Below are 17,058 nucleotides of genomic sequence, written 5' to 3'. Positions count from 1 at the left end.
AGGAGTGTGCAAAGTGAGTCTCATGCCTGGCACAGTACAAGCAGTGAAAATGTGCCTTCAGGGGATTATTTCTCCCACAGACATTCCAGATAATTAACTTTAATGTCACTAAATGGAAGGGATTCAAAGTGAAGAAACATACTTCATAAAACATTAAGAAGTAATCAGCTTGTAATAAGGGCCTTTTGTCCCAGTCAAATCTAGAAGTCATTGGTTCTGTGGTATGTGCATTAGAAATCAATATAAAAAACAAATCACAAAGGGATTAAAGTGCAATTAGCTCAAAATATGGCTTCATATAGGTGGCAGATGTTTAAATTAGACATTGAGACGTCTTTTTTTTTTTTTAGCTATATCCATTAAAAAACTGCAAAGAAAAATACTGTGGAAATCAGAAAGCTCAGAGACTATGTTTGACCTCTGATATTGGCCATAATAAAATCCTGGTCTATTTTTACCAAAAAGCACTTAAGATAATAAGTGGCTATTCTATTGTAAAGTCTGATAACGGCCAGGGCTTCGAATGCCAATATGTGCAGTAACTCTTGCTACAGCACATTTAAGCATTCAAACTATCCTGGGCATTACTGCACGCGCTTACTCACAATTTTGTCTGGTAAATTTCAATACATGTGAAATTCCTTATGGTAAACCCTGAATTCTGCATCTTAGTCCCTGTTTTCAAAATGAAATCTCAGGATAGGAGTATTAACCACACCTGGTAAAAGCTTCATCCCAGAGTGTCACTACTGCTTTATTTCGGTACATACCTCATCCCCATCCAGCCCACTCATAATTGAAGCCTTAGTAGTTTCATTTCGTGAGAAGATGGACGTCGATTCAGCAAAATGCCAGGAAGAGAGGAAGTGACGTAGTGCATCCTTTGACCACTGATGACATCACATGGTTGTCCCCTCATCCCACCCCTCTTCAGTTCCCCATTTACATTTTGCATCTGCCATAAGCCCATAGAGTGGAATGTACGATTCGGTTGCTGTGGTGCATTGTGCATAATTATGGATTTACCACACTAGCCACACTATCCGTCCTGCTTAATTTGCAGATTTCAGCAAAAGTGTTCGCTTCTAGCCTGGGCCGGCTCTAGGGCGGTGCGATCGGTGCGACCGCAACTGCCGTTGACTTGGGGTGGGGGCGTCTTTTTTGCAAGTATCTAATCATTTTAAAAGCACCTGCTGCCGCCTTCCTGGCCTCCAGTAATTTTCAGACAACAATTAAAATGTCAAGATAACTCTGGTGATTAATCATTTTCCTGGAAAGAGACCAGATCTTTGTCTAGTGGAAGTTTTGACTCACCCTAAGGTAGCGCAGAGGGTTAAAATGCCTGCAGCTAAGAATGTGTACCTTGCGATAACGAAATGCATATAATGTAAATTGGTCAGTGGGTTACTGCTTCTGTAAAACAGCTCCTTTTGTTACTTTTCGTTTATAAGTCAAAATCCTACTATAGAACATTGAGCTATTAACTGCCATCCCAAAGCTGCATGCAAACTGCAAGGAATATGTCAGAGCGATCTGGGGGCATATTAACAAGTGGCAGAGATAATTATCGCTGGGCGCTCTTAGCGAGAAAAATGTTATCGCTGGCTATCGCAGGAAATTATCGCCATGCTATCATTGTATTAACAACGCATAGCGCAATGGCGATAATTTCCCAGCGATAGCGATGTTTTCCATGGAACATCGCTGGTTTTCCAACGATGTTCCATGGAAAATGGCGATAACCTTGCTGATACGACTCTGTGGTCGTATCAGCATAATCCACCCCCAATGGTGAGTATAGCTAAGTCTGCATTTTAGCAGACGTCAGTTTTTGGAGAAAATTGCTGTTTTCTCCAAAAACTAACGTCTGCTAAAATGCGTGGGCAGCCTTGGAAATATCGCGATGTGTACAACAGCGATATTTACAAGGTTGTACTGCCCAGTGACGCCCACTTTGCATCTCTTTAGAGATGCAAAAGGAGGCGTAGGGTAAAAGGGTGCTAACATGCGCTAATGCATATTATCACCCTCTTGTAAATAGGGCGATATTTATATCTCCGCTTTTTTGGCTTTAAAAGACAAAAAAGCAGAGATATGGCCCTTGTAAATATGCCCCCTGGTTTTTTTTCCCAGTCTTTCATCATCCTAATCTTGTGAAAAGGGTTCATTTGGGTAGAAAACAATTCTCTACCTCTAACAATGGTGTTACTTTTTAAGTTCTGAATGTGCTTTTCCAGACTAAGGACTCAAACTATATTGCCTACCAGTATCGATGACATGTCACTCCTACAATACACCTTGTAGTCCTGTCTGATGTAACATTTCCTATACACTGATTTACACACACATGATGTATTGTCCCTGTGCAATGTGTGTGATGTAAAGCGCTCTGACACCTTACACTGGTATGAGCGGTGCTATAAAACTAAAGGGCATATCAACAAGGGCTTTATCTCTGCTTTTTTGGCTTTAAAAGCCAAAAAAGCAGAGATAAAACTAGCGCCCTATCAACAACAGGGTGCTAACACGCAAATTTGCATGTTAGCACCCTTTTACTCTATGCTTCCCCTTGCATCTCTAATGAGATGCAAAGGGGGCGTTCCTTAGTAAAATAATAGGAGAAATGTCGCTAAGCGACATTTCTCCTATTATCAAGAATGTCGCTAACCCTGTTAGAGACAAAAAAAGCAGCGCTAACCGCGGTTAACGCTGCTTTTTTACGTCTGCTAATTTTCAGACTTAGCCATGATATCCTATGGAAGGAGGATATCATGGCTAAGTTTGCCTGTCCCTATCAACATGGTAACGTGTGATTATCGCTGGGTTTCCAGCGATAATCTCACGTTAGCCTGTTAGCGTGTAGATTTTTATCGCTATTGAGATAAGCGTTGCTAATAGCACGCTATCTCAGCGATAAAAATTCACGCTAGGCGGCGATAATTATCCAAGCGCTAAGTGCGCTTTGCGGTAATTATCGCCGGTTGTTGTTGATATGCCCCTAAATGAACCCGAGAGACTGTTTATGGAGACTTGAGAGGCACTGTTAGAGGGTGCTACTGAGGGAATCCGTGGAGAGGTGGTCATGGGGGGGGCGCCAACAGACACTGTCGCACAGGGCGCCACCAGCGCTAAAGCCAGCCCTGCTTCTAGCTCAAAGGATCACAAAATATTCAACAAATTGCTGCATGTGGGGCCGAGCAGCACTTGCTGATTGTTGCATCTTGAATGTTTAAAGTGGTGCCAGTGAGATGAAAGTTTTCCCCTGACCGGTTTAATGTGGGTTGTAATGACCAAATAGTAAAATAATACTTAACAGAACATTTAGCACAACGCTGCATAAATTGTCTTTTTTTTTGCTTAATGTAGTCAACGCTCCCACATATGTTAGTCCTGCATGGACATATTCTAGAAGTAGTGCATTGCCCACATGCACAATCTCACTCTCTGTACATCGTTCACTCGACCTCGCAGCATAAACATGGCCGTCATTGGTCACTTTCAATTGATGTACAGCTCATATACGGCTGCACATCCGTGGGAAAGATTTGTCCGGTTTCCAAGACTGAAGACATTTCCTGACAGAGAATGTTTGTCCACTTTCTTGTTTAACATATGGTACTCATCAAAAACAGTTATCTGCATAGAAATTGTACAATTTCTGATGGATATATGTTGTCCATAGGACCATCTACTAATCTACAACATGTGCATGTTATCGTTCAATAGAATTGAGAGTTGTGTCAAGTTTCCGACTTGTGTTTTGGACAAGCCTTGTTTAGATATTAACAACATTGATACAGCTATACTTGTGATTTAAAACCAGATTAGATAATTAAATATTACACGTTTTTAGTTCAAGAGAGCAGATCTTAAAGCTACAAAGCGTTCTTTCTTATCAGCTCACACAAACCTTTTTAGTGAACACGGAGTGTCACACATAGAAAATACACACCTTCATCCACACTGGTACATCTCTATAGGTGTCCTGTGCATACACCTATTTCCTAGCACCACAGCATATGTTCTCCTTAGAACAACATCACAATGACATATACATTTAGCACATACCCAGCACACCTTTCAAAATATAGTTTCCTGATATTACATGGAACTGTTCCCCAGAGATGTGACCCAGATGTTGTCCAACAGCTGACCTCCAGGTATGCTAATACATGGCCGCAATGTTATCTAATAATCAACCCAGTGGTCTATTTGTAGGCTATCAAATAACTGGCCCAGATGTCAGGCCATAATTGTCCCTATTGTCAATTCATAATTTAGTCAGATCTAATTTGAGAACAGTGATTCATAGTAACTTATTAGGGCCACATAATTTACACAGTCATGAGTTCCTAAATATCTATTGGTCTACTTGGTGTAATTGCTGCTGTGCCCCGTGCTCTCCTTATCATGTCCCCAAGTATCTGAGAGAGAAATATAGTTTGTGTGGCATGTAGGTGACTGGCATCAATAGTGCATGTGTTTCTCCATCTATTCTATTTAATTATTTGTGTTGTGCTTTACAAAATGTCAAAGGACTTATTGAAGTTGTACAATGTAGGATTGTGTAACCAGTTCGAAACACTCATAGGTATATGCAAGTTTTTACAGTCCAGCAGACCTCTAAGCGTTTTTGATCGTGCGGGCCGGTCCGACACTTCCAAACTCTTCTGTAAATGTGACTCCGCCTAATAATAACATAAGGGTTCCGGGTCTAATTTCCAAAGGTAACTAAGGGGCTGATTACGCGTTTGCCGGTTTGACTGGCACAGAGCCGACTGCACCACCGCTGAGACACTGCTGTGCCGGCGGGCGACCGTCCGACGTATTTTGAGTTGCACATGCAGTACCGCCACCGCTACCATGGTGGCCCACAGACCGCCAAACTTATAATCAGCCCCTTAGAATTTTGGGTAATTTTTACTTATGAGTAAGTTTACTACTTTTTGCCGATTCCCAAAATACTTGTGCAAATTCACTCCAAAAGTGAAATATACATCTCCATTAAATTGAAGAGCCTGAGGGCTATACACTTTAAAGTAATTTACACTTTTGAGTAACTTTACTACTTTTTTGGCTATTAACACATTATGAGTGTAAATTACACTTTTGGAGCAAATTTACTCTCTTATTTTGTGAATTGCCGACAAGCAGTAGACTTACTCAAAACTGTATATTACTCAAAAGTGCATAGTCGCTAGGCCCTTCAATTCGGTGGATACATGTGAGTTACACTTTTGGAGTAAATTTATTCTCAGATTTTATGAATAATCAAAAAGTAATACATTTCCCCAAAAGGGCAAATTACTCAAAAGTGTAGGTTATCTTTGTGAATCAGGCCCTTAGAAAAAAGGTTACAGGTGCCAATCAGAGAAAAGAGCCACCTTTTGGTGATAGTGTTGCACTGCTTGTTCACCAGAGAACAATATCTCCTTTAAGTCTGTCTATGACTATTAACAGCTCATGTCTGACCTTAGGGGGCTGATCTTGAGGCAGAAGCTCAGTATTCCTTTTCTAAAGCATGCTCATCATTTGACTGCACCTGCAGTGTCAGCCCACTTTTCCCCCTATCTAATTTCACTTATCAGTATCTTAGGGCAGGAAGTGCCATAGATTTTGGGAAATCCTCTGTCTGAAATTCCATTGTATTGGGCTCTGAAGATTCGAGTGGGATTGTTTAAAATGGGATTAGATCATATTGGCAAAAATCTAATAGAAACATATATGTTGAACTGTTAGGTCCAGTTGCTAGTGCCGGATTAAACCCTGTGGAGGCCCCTAGGCAGTTGAAATTTCAAGGCCCCCCTCACAAATTATCTCCTAATACCCAATGCATCAGAATTTTTTTTCAAACTGACAGCTGCCAGAACATGAGCTTTTAATAGACAAACTATTATGTGAATAGATGCCTCTGGTTTATGTACTTGAAGTTGTATTTTGATCCGTTGTCACAGGTTCCCGAAAAGGAGTGGGGCCCGTAGGCTGGTGCCTACTTTGGTTATTTGGTAATTCGGAACTGCCAGTTGCCAATCCCCTGCTGTTTTAGAAATATCTAGAGCAGTGGTTCTTAACCTTTTGACTTCTATGGACCCTCACTGAATCATTAATGGAAGCCTTGGACACCGGCCTAAGGAATTTCAATGATTTGAATTGCAAAACAATACACAAAGTTACAGAAACAAGCATTCATTAAACAAATGCACACATGATGAAATATTTTATTTCATTTGCAATTAAATGTAAAACCAAATTTACATTTTAATGGGAAAGTTGAAGCTTTCCTAAGCCCAGTTTAGGCCACCCATTGCCCATTCTATATTCTGTTTGATGCACTTGCAATGCTCCCATAAATCAATCTGAGGATACCAACTCAATTTTTTAGCTTCCATTTGCTTCACATCTACAGAACCTTTTAAAGTTTTCAATCTTAATTTTGATTCTTTATTTATATACACTTTATTAACCTGTTAATAATATTTAATTTTCCAAGCAGTCGTGGACCCCCCTCTGTGGGTGTCACAGACCCTAGGGGTCTCTGGAACACAGGTTAAGAACCAGTGATCTAGAACACCCAATTTGAGATCAGATTGTGAAAATAATCGAATCCCTGTTCATTACCTCTCATTGGGAGGCAATAACTGGGGCATATTCTTAATGGATACTTACTCAGTGAATCCTGCCATTCAAAGTGGACTTGTGAATGCTTTTTAGCACTGTGAACCATCAAACCCTCCTCAAATGACTCTAACAGAGAGAATTGCACAGCCCAATTTTAAAATAAATTATGTTGATGCTTCAGGATTACTGTTTACACATTTATCCATGTCAGCTGATTCCAAGCATTAGCAAAGCCTATCAGTCTTATTTTGCCACTGCTTGTTGGTTGCCAGCATTAGCTTTCCCACAGCAGTACATAGGCAACCAAAGTCGATAGTGGAAGGTGCCCATTGTACTGTGGTACTCTACACTTCCAAGGTGGCTGCTAGTTTCTGTGTGGAGAAAACATGGCTGACATATTTGAAGAATAGAAAAAAACATTTCGGAATTGTAGAATGTAATTTTGTATCCTCTCACGTTGACCACCACAATTCATCTTCTCTAAGTGTCCAAGGGTATACCCAGACATCGGTCCCTCGCTCGCTGTGCCACTGGTTTCAATCTAGCCTGGCTGATGAGGGGTGATACCCAGAAACCGGTCGCAGGATGCTTGTTTATGGTTCAGGGAGGACCTGGTCTGGCAGTTTGGGCTGGACTGTTCCCTAGAGGAGCAGGGTCAAGACTGATTTGCATATGACTGGGTCCAAACTGTGGTGGCATAGTGAACAAAAGAAGGATGGATTAAACCCAGAACTCTTGACTGGGGGTGAGTGGTTAAAAAGTTTCATCCGTCCATCATCTTGTTGTGTTCACCACAATTCATCTAGCAGAAATGTGATGGCCATCTTGTAAGTAAAGACAAAAACATTCCTAGAAAGCAAGCACAGTTCTATAGTTGCTTGTAAAGCCAATGCCATTGGGCTGAGGGCAGTAGACCCAGGGCATGGGGAAGAGTTTCATGGGCTGGGAGAGAGAGACTGTTAGAAATGGGATTTCTGGTTGGCTGGGGCATGCGCCTAAGCCAGGCAGAAACCACCACTCTAGTCAGGGTAAGGGAGTTACACACTGAAGATAACTCCTGCTCACCCCCTTGGTAGCTTGGCATAGCAGTCAGGCTTATCCCAGAGGCAATGTGTAAAGCGATTGCGTAACACACTCACTCAGCAGCGACACCTTAAGCACACCACAAAAGAAACTCCACACAAGGTTATAAAAAAATAGCCTTTGTATTATCCATAAAACACATTATAACATATCACATATATACACTGTGCCTCCAGGCACTTGTCATGTATTTACAGGTATTTGCATAAATCATTAGGCCATTTGGGCCACAGTCATAACATCACAACTCACTGCTAGTGAAGACAACCAGTAACTACTGGTAAGGTTGTGCCGAACACACCAAATTAGGCATAAACGTCTTCCAAAGTGCACCACAGTAAACACTGGTCATAGTATACATATAAACCACAATGTGCCACAAATCATATCAGCCCCTTTACCCATAGGCAATGGTTAGAACATCCTGGGTAGGGCAAAGCAGTAAATACAATTGTAGCAGCTGTTATCAAACATCAGAGAACCCTTAGGCATTGGCAGGTTCACGGAGCTTGATCTGCAATGTGTAAGGGCAAATGGATGCCACAATCCTGTAGTTTCCCAAAGTACCAAGAATCCTCCTAGCTGCGCAGGTACTCCCCCCTTAGGGGTGGTGGGGATCCCTTTGACCACCCCTCCACCAACACAAGGCTTCCAACTAGCCCGTAAATGCAACCGGGAGTGCCGCAGACTCTGGGCCAGCCCTCCCGAAACGTGATGGGGTGGAAACCCGGCACCTCCTGGCTGCACAGAGTGCAAAATGAAAGACTAATAATGGCCCCTGGTAGGTCCACAACGGGACCTCGGCCCACAGACACGGGCCCAACTGCAGGTGTGGCAGCCCATCCGGAGCCCTCCTAGGCCCTGCGACGGCTGTAGTGAATGTGTCCGTAGGCGGCCTCACCTTGGTGCAGCAGAATGACAGGCATGCCACGGGAGGACGTTGGTTGGGCCTTGCCAGGCCTGGCAGACACAGAGGAACGTCCCCACTCTCCTGGGCTAACCAATCAGGAAAACACACGGGGCCCTCCTCGCTGTCTCGGGGGCCGGGAGACACTGCTCCCTCCTGTTAAGCGCCTGTCAGCTTCCTCCTTCCCAGGGCGCTCCGTCCACAGTCAGGCTTTCTTTGCCTAACTTCCGGTTCTCGGCACAGCTGCTCTTGCCGGGTTTAAAGCAGGAGCCCCCTTCTCAAGCTCCGGTTAATGAAATCAAAGGTGCCCACATACCCTCCTGGTGGGCAGACACAGCATGGAAGGGCGCAGTGCAGCAGAAGTGCTCCACACACTGCACTGATCTACGAGCCACCACCAGGGCCCAATCATACAGGACACAGGAATCCTGAGCACAGCAAGCCCAGGGCTACAGGATAAGGAGGAGAAAATGAAGCACTAAACCTGTCTCCTCCTTCCAGGCACAACCAGGGAGCAAGCAGTGCTCTTTCCTAGAGATCCACAAGGGCAGAGCTGGGCACAGGCAGGCCAGCACACAGGGTCTCCCAGCAGAGGCCAGCCCCTCCAACTCCCCTCAGGCAGCAGCTGGGTCTCATGGTGATTCCTCCTGGCAGGCTGCAGTCCACACAGTGTGCTCTCCCAAGTTCCAGAAGTTCAGTACGTTCAACAGACATGGGGTCACAGCCTCAGTACTTATAATACAAAAAGTCTATGTTCTTCCCCCCTGGCACAGGGCTCTGAGCCTAGTCCAAACCAGTTCTGGGGGGTACTTAAAAATACCTTTTCAAGTATACAACCAGCTCCATTGTTAGTGTAAGCCCTGGCCCTAGACACACCTGTGGGGGGCAGAGCCATCATTGTGGAAGGCAGGCACAGCCCTATTCAGGTGCAGGTGCTACTCCTCCCACCACTCCAAATGCAGCCTATTCAGCCTAGTGCTGACTCATCCAGACTCTCTAGAGCCACTGCACCTCCCCAGGCCCTGTCACTTCCAAGGCCAGACAGTCAATACACAACAGACAGGCACACAGACACATTGTACACAGAAATGCCTACTTCTAATAGTGGCTTTTCTAAAATAGTGATAATAAATCCGCAAACATCAGTGCGCATCATTTATCACCACTATTCCAAACATACCAAACTTGATCACACAACCCCTGTCATGTCATAAATTATCACTGAAGCACATATAGGGGAATCCCTAATGCATTCCTATGAGAGGGCAGCCTCACAGCAGTGAGAAACCAAATAGGCTGTTTGTCACTACCAGGACATGCCACACAGTTAAGGCACATGTCCACCTTTTACCTACACCACACCCTGCCCATAGGGCTAGCTAGGGCTTACCTTAGAGGTGATTGATATGTAGTGAAAGGGGAGTCACAGACGTGGCAACCACTTTATGTGCCACGGTACAGCATTAGTAAACTGCCCGCACAGGCCCTGCAGTGGCAGAGGCCTGAGACAGGTTTGAAAGGCTACTTTGGTGGGTGGCGCAAGCAGTGCTGCAAGCCTACCACTAGCGTTCATTTTACTAGTCCTGGATATATGAGATACCACTTTACAAGGGTCTAATAGGTAAATTAAATGTGCCAAACAGGTGTAGACCAATCTTACCAAGTTTACCATAGAGAGCACGTGCACTTTAGTACTGACCGGCAGTGATAAAGTACACAGAGTCCTAAAACCACCAACAACAGGTCAATACAAATACAGAAGGAAGGCAAAAAGTTCTGGGATGACCCTGCAAAAAGGGCCAGGTCCAAGAGGGACCAATAGATTAAGGCATGCTTGGTGTCGGTAGCACAAGAAGAGGGAGAGAACAATAAGGAGGCAGTAGAGGCTGGGAGAACTGAATGTAATTATGGAGGTGAGGAAGAGAGAGACATTTCAGGGAAAGAGAAGAACCTCAAGAGATAGAGAGAGAGAGAAAGAGAGAGAGAGAGAGAGAGAGAAAGAGAAAGAGAGAGAGACAGAGAGCGAGCGAGAGAGAGAGAGAGAGAGAGAGAGAGAGAGAGAGAGAGTGAGAGAGAGAGGAGCGGAACATGAACTTCCCTTGAGTGCTTAAGTTCAAGTGGCAAACAAAAATAATTCCCTGATGTCAGCAGTTGAAAGAGGTACTCAGCCAACCGTGAAGCATCCTGACACCTGCTGCTTCAGGGGAGGGACAAATTCAAGAATGGAGAACAACAATAGCATCAGGAGCAGGAAAAAAGATTATTTGAGGAAACCATATCTCCAATTATTTATTTAGCATTTTATTAGAGGCATGTAGATAGCGTGGACCTGACCTGGTGATTACAAACCATGGAGAGAGCTTGTTAAATTATGAAGGAGGGAGCTATAGAAAGGAGGTAATGTGAATCACTTCATGGGTGGCAGGTAGAACTAACAGAGGTGAGACCTGAGATTGAATTGCTTTATGGAAGAGGGAAGTTTTGGGTGAAGTTCATTCAATCGTCTTGGAGCATAGACGAAGGGTGTTCTTTGTACTGTGTGAATTTAAAGTTTGGCAAGAGAGAACCTGTATGTACTATAAGGGTGAAACTGATTTATATAATAGATGTATAATTACGACTAAGATATTTGAAATAGTTAAACACTGTTCAGGTATAAGATAAATAAGTAAATTAATGTATCAAATGCATTTAAAAGAGATTTTTTTCTTTTTTAAAAGCAAGTTGTCCAGCATGAAGTAGCATTACCTTGATTAGTATATTTTCACACTGGCACAACAATGATTATGCGCTAATCCTCACGCCTGTAAGGTACAAGTGTAAATCCCAAGAATCCTTACTGCAAACCAACGAACCTAGAGGTAGCATTTCTTCTGGAGGATTTTTCACAGAACTTTACAGCGAGATAAACACACTCCAGTGGCTTATACAACGATGAGTGATATTACTTGCACACAGTAATATTGATATCTGTCACACAACTATATGTTTAGATACTAAGCACTGTAGAACTTGCCTTTTAGCCAACGTCCAAGCGCCTCCATTTGCAGTTAATTAAATGGTTGCATTTTAACATTTCCTTCATTCTAGCTGAAGTGTAAACTTTTTGCCGAATTTAGGGGGGAGGATTACTAAGACTTTACACCACATTTGAGTCACAGCAGTGGCGTAAATTGGCGCAAAAACTTTTTTTCCAATTTACTTACCAGCGCTAAACTTGTTTAGTGCTGGAAATAACGTGGAAGTAATGCAAAGCAGCGCATACCGCTGCTTTACATTACTTAGCGGCAAGGGGCGTACAGTGGGTGGAGCCTGGGCATTCCCATGCAACCAGCCAAGGTTTCTGATGCTAAATCACATTTACTAAATAAAGTAGACAGGGATCAGCATCAGAAGAAAACTGTGCACTTTTGAAGTAGGCACAACTAAGGAGAAATGAGTTCATTTCTCCTTCCTTTTCCGACTTTGTACGTGTGCTGCACTGTACAGCAAACATACAAAGATGGAAAAGGGTTAAAGTCAGTCTATTCACAGTATTTTGTACTGGGAGGGTACCCTTCCAGTACAAAACCTATGCTAGACTCACAGACACACCCTTGTACTATGGCCCAAAGGTGTCTCCGTGGTGCACAGCAGCTGATTTCAGCGCTGGCACGTAGCAGAGCATTTGCGACTGGTGCACTGTGCTGCATGAGTAAGTGGTAAATCTGCCCTTAATACCGAAAAACATACACTTGGAGGCAAGTTTATCACTATTAAATTCATAAAAACTTTATGCAATAACTTGAAAACAAAGAAAGTGTGTGGATAACTGATGACTATTTTGCAATCTCTACCAAAAACAAATTCTGCCAGACTTTGACCACAGAACAACTGCTGCGAAGTTGCTGGTCTGTGAAATAAGCCAGTTCTGCGCAGCACCAGCTTTTGGTGCACATGTAAAAATTGTAATTGTATTTGCATTCATATAGCTCTTACTACCCCAGACCAGGCATTAAAGCACTTTTTGTCAAGAAGCACTCTAATATGGAACCCAAAAAGGATTAGTAGTGAATTAGTATAGGGAAATATGAAATTAATTTGAGCAGTGGACATGTGAGTTTGTTATTTGGATTAAAAAAGGAGACAACATAGCAATTTTTGCTTTTCATGAATAGTTGTGAATAGCATGTTATGGAGGGTACAACATCCAAGAAAGATTCCATACCTAATAAGGTGCTGCGATAATGTTTAATGCACTTCTGGACATTTTCAGACCCTGCCAATGTTGACTTTAAGGCTAAGGAAAGCACAGGAAATGGAGATTCAGTCTTAAAATACTGGGAACTCTTACATTCCATCCATGAAGAAGTGTGAGATCTTAACCCCCTGACTAACTGCACACCAATATGAAACTTTCTTGCAGGGCCTCTGGAATTATGCGACAGGGGAGGACCAAATTATGATGCAAGGGTTGACCAGATTATGCAGCAAGAAAAGGCAAATTATGTGGAGTAATGCAACACATTTTTTTAAACAATTATTTTGTCATTTTATCATTTTATGCACTTGTTAATACTGTCTCGGCATAGCTTTCACCTCATTAGTACCATTTTATTGTATTGTATTGTAATTGCATTTGTATAGCGCTTACTACCCCTGACGAGGTGTCGAAGCGCTCACACAAATATAGCAATAAGCGATGTAAAGGTGACCAGTCAACCTTTGTGAAGGGACTTCACTGAGCAGTCAGACGTGCCACTGTTTCTTTAGAAACATTTTATTGTTCTGAGTTAAAAACATTTTTTTTTTTTTTAAATATGCAGTTTATGCAGCATTTGGTGGATTATGTGGCACCTTAGGCAAATCCATAACTATGCAGAAAACCTTATGGCTGCTAAATTGCCCAATTTTTAAATGGTAGTTTATAGTACACACTGTTAAACTGCACTGATGACTAGGAATATACAATGTTATGGTGTCAACCCTTTACTGATGAGTTTGTGCTATTCATTTTAATATAAAATGATGTTCCACCATAAGATCTACACATTTATTAAACATCCACTTAGCTCACTTTGCAAGTCGATTTTTTTTCTAAATGCTGGCGCCTGGTGTTAATTATCACCCAAGTGAATAGCACTCATTTTATCGAATTTGGAAGCCTGAACAGCTGAGCAGAGCTACAAAGATACAAACTTGTGATCGCAGGTTGCGCACACTTGGACCTGATTCGCAAAGGTAACTTACACTTTTGAGCAATATACACTTTTTGTGCAAGTTTACTACTTTTTGGCTACTTTAGTCAAACAACTTGTTTAAAATTACCAATAGTCATTTTATGATGCGGTGACTCAGCATCCTGGGCGGAGAACTCCACTCATAAAAAAATAGGACAGGCCTATCTTTGTATGTGAGGGTTCTCCACAGTTATAAAACTGCTACCAGAGAAATTACTACTAGTAAAATTAAACTGGTAGTTTGTGAATACCAAAAAAATAGTAAATGTTCACAAAAGTGCGAGTTTCCCTTTGTGACTCAGGTCCTCTGAGTGCATATTTACCAGAAAAGATGGCTTACACTCGGATTTTGTAAAAAGCCAAAAGTAGTAAATTTATTTAAAAATTGAAAGTACTCATTTGTGAATCAGCTTCTCGTGTGTGCAAAGATGCATGATCCACCAACCTGTCTTACTGACTATCAATGTTACTTAACAAATGACATACAATTTGCTCAAATTTGCTGAACTATCCTCATAGTATATATAGTACATGGAAATATTGAAGCGAGTTTTCACAAAGGCATACTCCTTCTTATCAGCGATTGTCACTTACACTTAGATGAGTATTACTCTAGTCAATGATCAGCATACTTCTATCACTGCCAACAAATATCAGTTCAGGACTGAGCAAATAATTTAAGCATGAAAGCTTATTAGAGTTTCTACGATTTCTTATATTCATACTTGATAACTTTTAGGGGAGAGGATGTGGTCTAACTTCTAGAGGAGTGGACCTCAGAGCTGGGTCATCGGTTTCGAGTCTCGGCAGGGACGCTCAACATCCTGTGATTCTGGGCAAATCAGTAAATCTCCCTGTGCCTAACAAAAAAATGAATGTGTCTGTCTGTAACGCAACTGATGCTCATGTAAAGCACTCTGATACCTTCGGGTCTAGTTCACACTATGTAAAACATTCCCCCAAAAAAGAGTAAATAACATTGCGACTTACACTTACCATTTAATGTGAGCCAGCCATCTGATGCCCATTCACCACAGTGCAAACATCCTGAACAGCTGCCAGCCACACTGAAGACCAATCCCTCAGCTGGAGCTGTACTTATGAGCTCCTGCCTCACACTGATCTTTAAAAGGACAACATTTTCAGCACGCTGCCTTCAGTCCAACCAGCTCTGTGCGAATGTCAGGGACTGCAGATGTGCAGAGTTCTGTTGATATACAGACTGGCCCACGCTCAGAAATAAACAACTCTAAACTTGGCAATCCAAGAAGCAGGGGACTTTAGACTTTGTTTCCCATGTCTGTAACTGACCTCTTTACTCGGATTACAATGTAAGTTTATCATCTTGTCACGGGAATCTGTTCTTGGCTTTGGTTCGCATAGCTTCTGCTTTCAGTTTTTGGGTGAGCAGAGAAGGATGCAGAAAGTTCAACTAGAGAATAGCTAAGGCAGAAAGGAAGAGCTGCAAAATTAATCTTTTTTTCTTCAAATTAACTAGAATAATTTAACATCTAAAAAATTAACAGGATACACTTATAAACACATTAGTCTTTCGAAAAGCAAAAGAAATGAATTTGGAAGTGAAGAATTTCTGCAAACCACCGAATTAATTAAACTGAATAGAAAGCCAAAATAGGGCTAAGTCCCCAACATTTTGGAAATATTATTTCTATTACAAAGCAAATGTTATTGGCAGTGGTGAACGAAAATGCTGTTCATGAGACTTCATCATATGGAACTTTAAATTAGGTGGTCATGTACTAAAATGTGGGCTTTCGCACGATCGGACTAGACTACACATCAATCTGGCAGTGCCCGAGGAGTTGGTCTGACAGATCAGTGTGTGGGCATGTTTTTTTTTTTTTTTTAGCAGTTGTGTTGTTTTATGGTCTGGTGGGCCAGGTTTTCTGTTGATTTCAGGCAAGGCTGGCACAGGTAAGATCGGTGGGGGGAGTCGATAGAAGACAGGATAGGTACAATTAAATAAAAAAATTAATAAGACCACTTACCTTTCGCTCGACGCATTGCCTAAGCGAGGTTGTATTAATTTTTGTATTTAATTTTACCTATACCGTCGTCTGTCGACTTTCCCCTTCACTGCCCTGCCCCTGCCACACCGGTATTACTTGTATCGGCTGTGCCTGCAGCAGTCTCCGATACCTTGCAAAAAAAACATGCAGGGTGTCTTTACACAGTAAAATTCGGTATTATTTGCAAATAAGGGCCACTTTTTTACCTATCTGGTTTACTTAGGGGGCCACGTTTATTTTGTTGCCCGGGTCTTTATTTTCTCCCAGTCCAACCCTTGACCTTTACAACCCAGGGCAACACAAACAGCAGCATCAACCAACATCTGTGTGAAAAAGGGACTTGTGCGCCGACAGATCACGTGAGCGCAGCCAGTGATAATCGAAGCAAAGTGGGCCTAAACTGACATGAACAATGTAAATAGCACCAGGATTCCATGCAAAGCAGGATCAACTAAAGTGGTGTGAACTGGCCTAACTGCCACAAACAATGGGCAGGCTGAACATTGCATAACATGTACACGTGTAGCAAGTGTACATTATGCAAAATTACATATTGCATGCATGACTAAGCTTAGAAATTTATACTAGAGGGTGCAAATCAAGTGTAATTCTCGTGCAAGTTACCATTGGCTCATCTGGAAGACACTTTACTGCCCTACATGATGGCAGTTTTTGCAAGCTTGGAAGATGACATCTTCAGCACTTAGGGGCAGATTTATGAGGGACTTGCGCCCCTTTTACGCCGCCGTTGCGTCACTTTTGTGACGCAGCGGCGGCGTAAACCCTGCGCCATGTTGCGCCCCATTTACATCTTGACGCATCTATGGAGATGCGTCACGGTGTAAAGCCCTGCGCCACATGAAACCTGCGTCAGTTTTCATGTGGGCGTTTCTACACAGGGGGGGCGTTCCGTCGCAGGAACGCCCCTGAAAAGTGACTCAGTGAAATCTATAAGATTTCACTGAGTCACTTTCCCAAAGCTGATGCGTCAAAACCCTGCGCCTGCTTGAAGCAGGCGTAAGGCTTGACGCACCATGTTAGGGATAGGGTAGGTTGGAACAGTGCTGGAGTTGCGTCGCGCTTGCAACTTCAGCCCTGCGCCAACCTTACGCCGGCAGATGCGTCACGTATCTGCTTGTCCTTGCGCCACGATGCACCGCATTGTAAATGCGGCGCATCTGCGGTGGCGCAAGGGCAAACT

The 17,058-nt window shown here is 42.7% G+C and overlaps 1 protein-coding gene across 3 annotated transcripts in view; it reads right to left on the bottom strand.

Moving 5' to 3' along the window:
• The window catches only part of P2RY14 (purinergic receptor P2Y14), a 230,232-nt gene extending 215,218 nt beyond the window's left edge, over positions 1 to 15,014 (bottom strand). For 2 of the 3 annotated variants that reach the window (XM_085634892.1, XM_085634893.1), the window contains exon 1: positions 14,824 to 14,995. The gene's annotated coding sequence lies outside the window, so the exon portion shown is untranslated. Of the gene's footprint in view, positions 1 to 14,823 lie in introns of all 3 variants that reach the window. The other variant, XM_085634890.1, reaches the window with a different exon arrangement.
• Between the last annotated feature and the right edge of the window lie 2,044 nt (positions 15,015 to 17,058).

This window comes from Triturus cristatus, chromosome 11 (assembly GCF_964204655.1).
Source record: "Triturus cristatus chromosome 11, aTriCri1.1, whole genome shotgun sequence".
Lineage (NCBI taxonomy): Eukaryota > Metazoa > Chordata > Amphibia > Caudata > Salamandridae > Triturus > Triturus cristatus.
The sequence above is the reverse complement of the archived record's forward strand: the minus strand, read 5'-3'. Positions and strand labels throughout refer to the sequence as shown.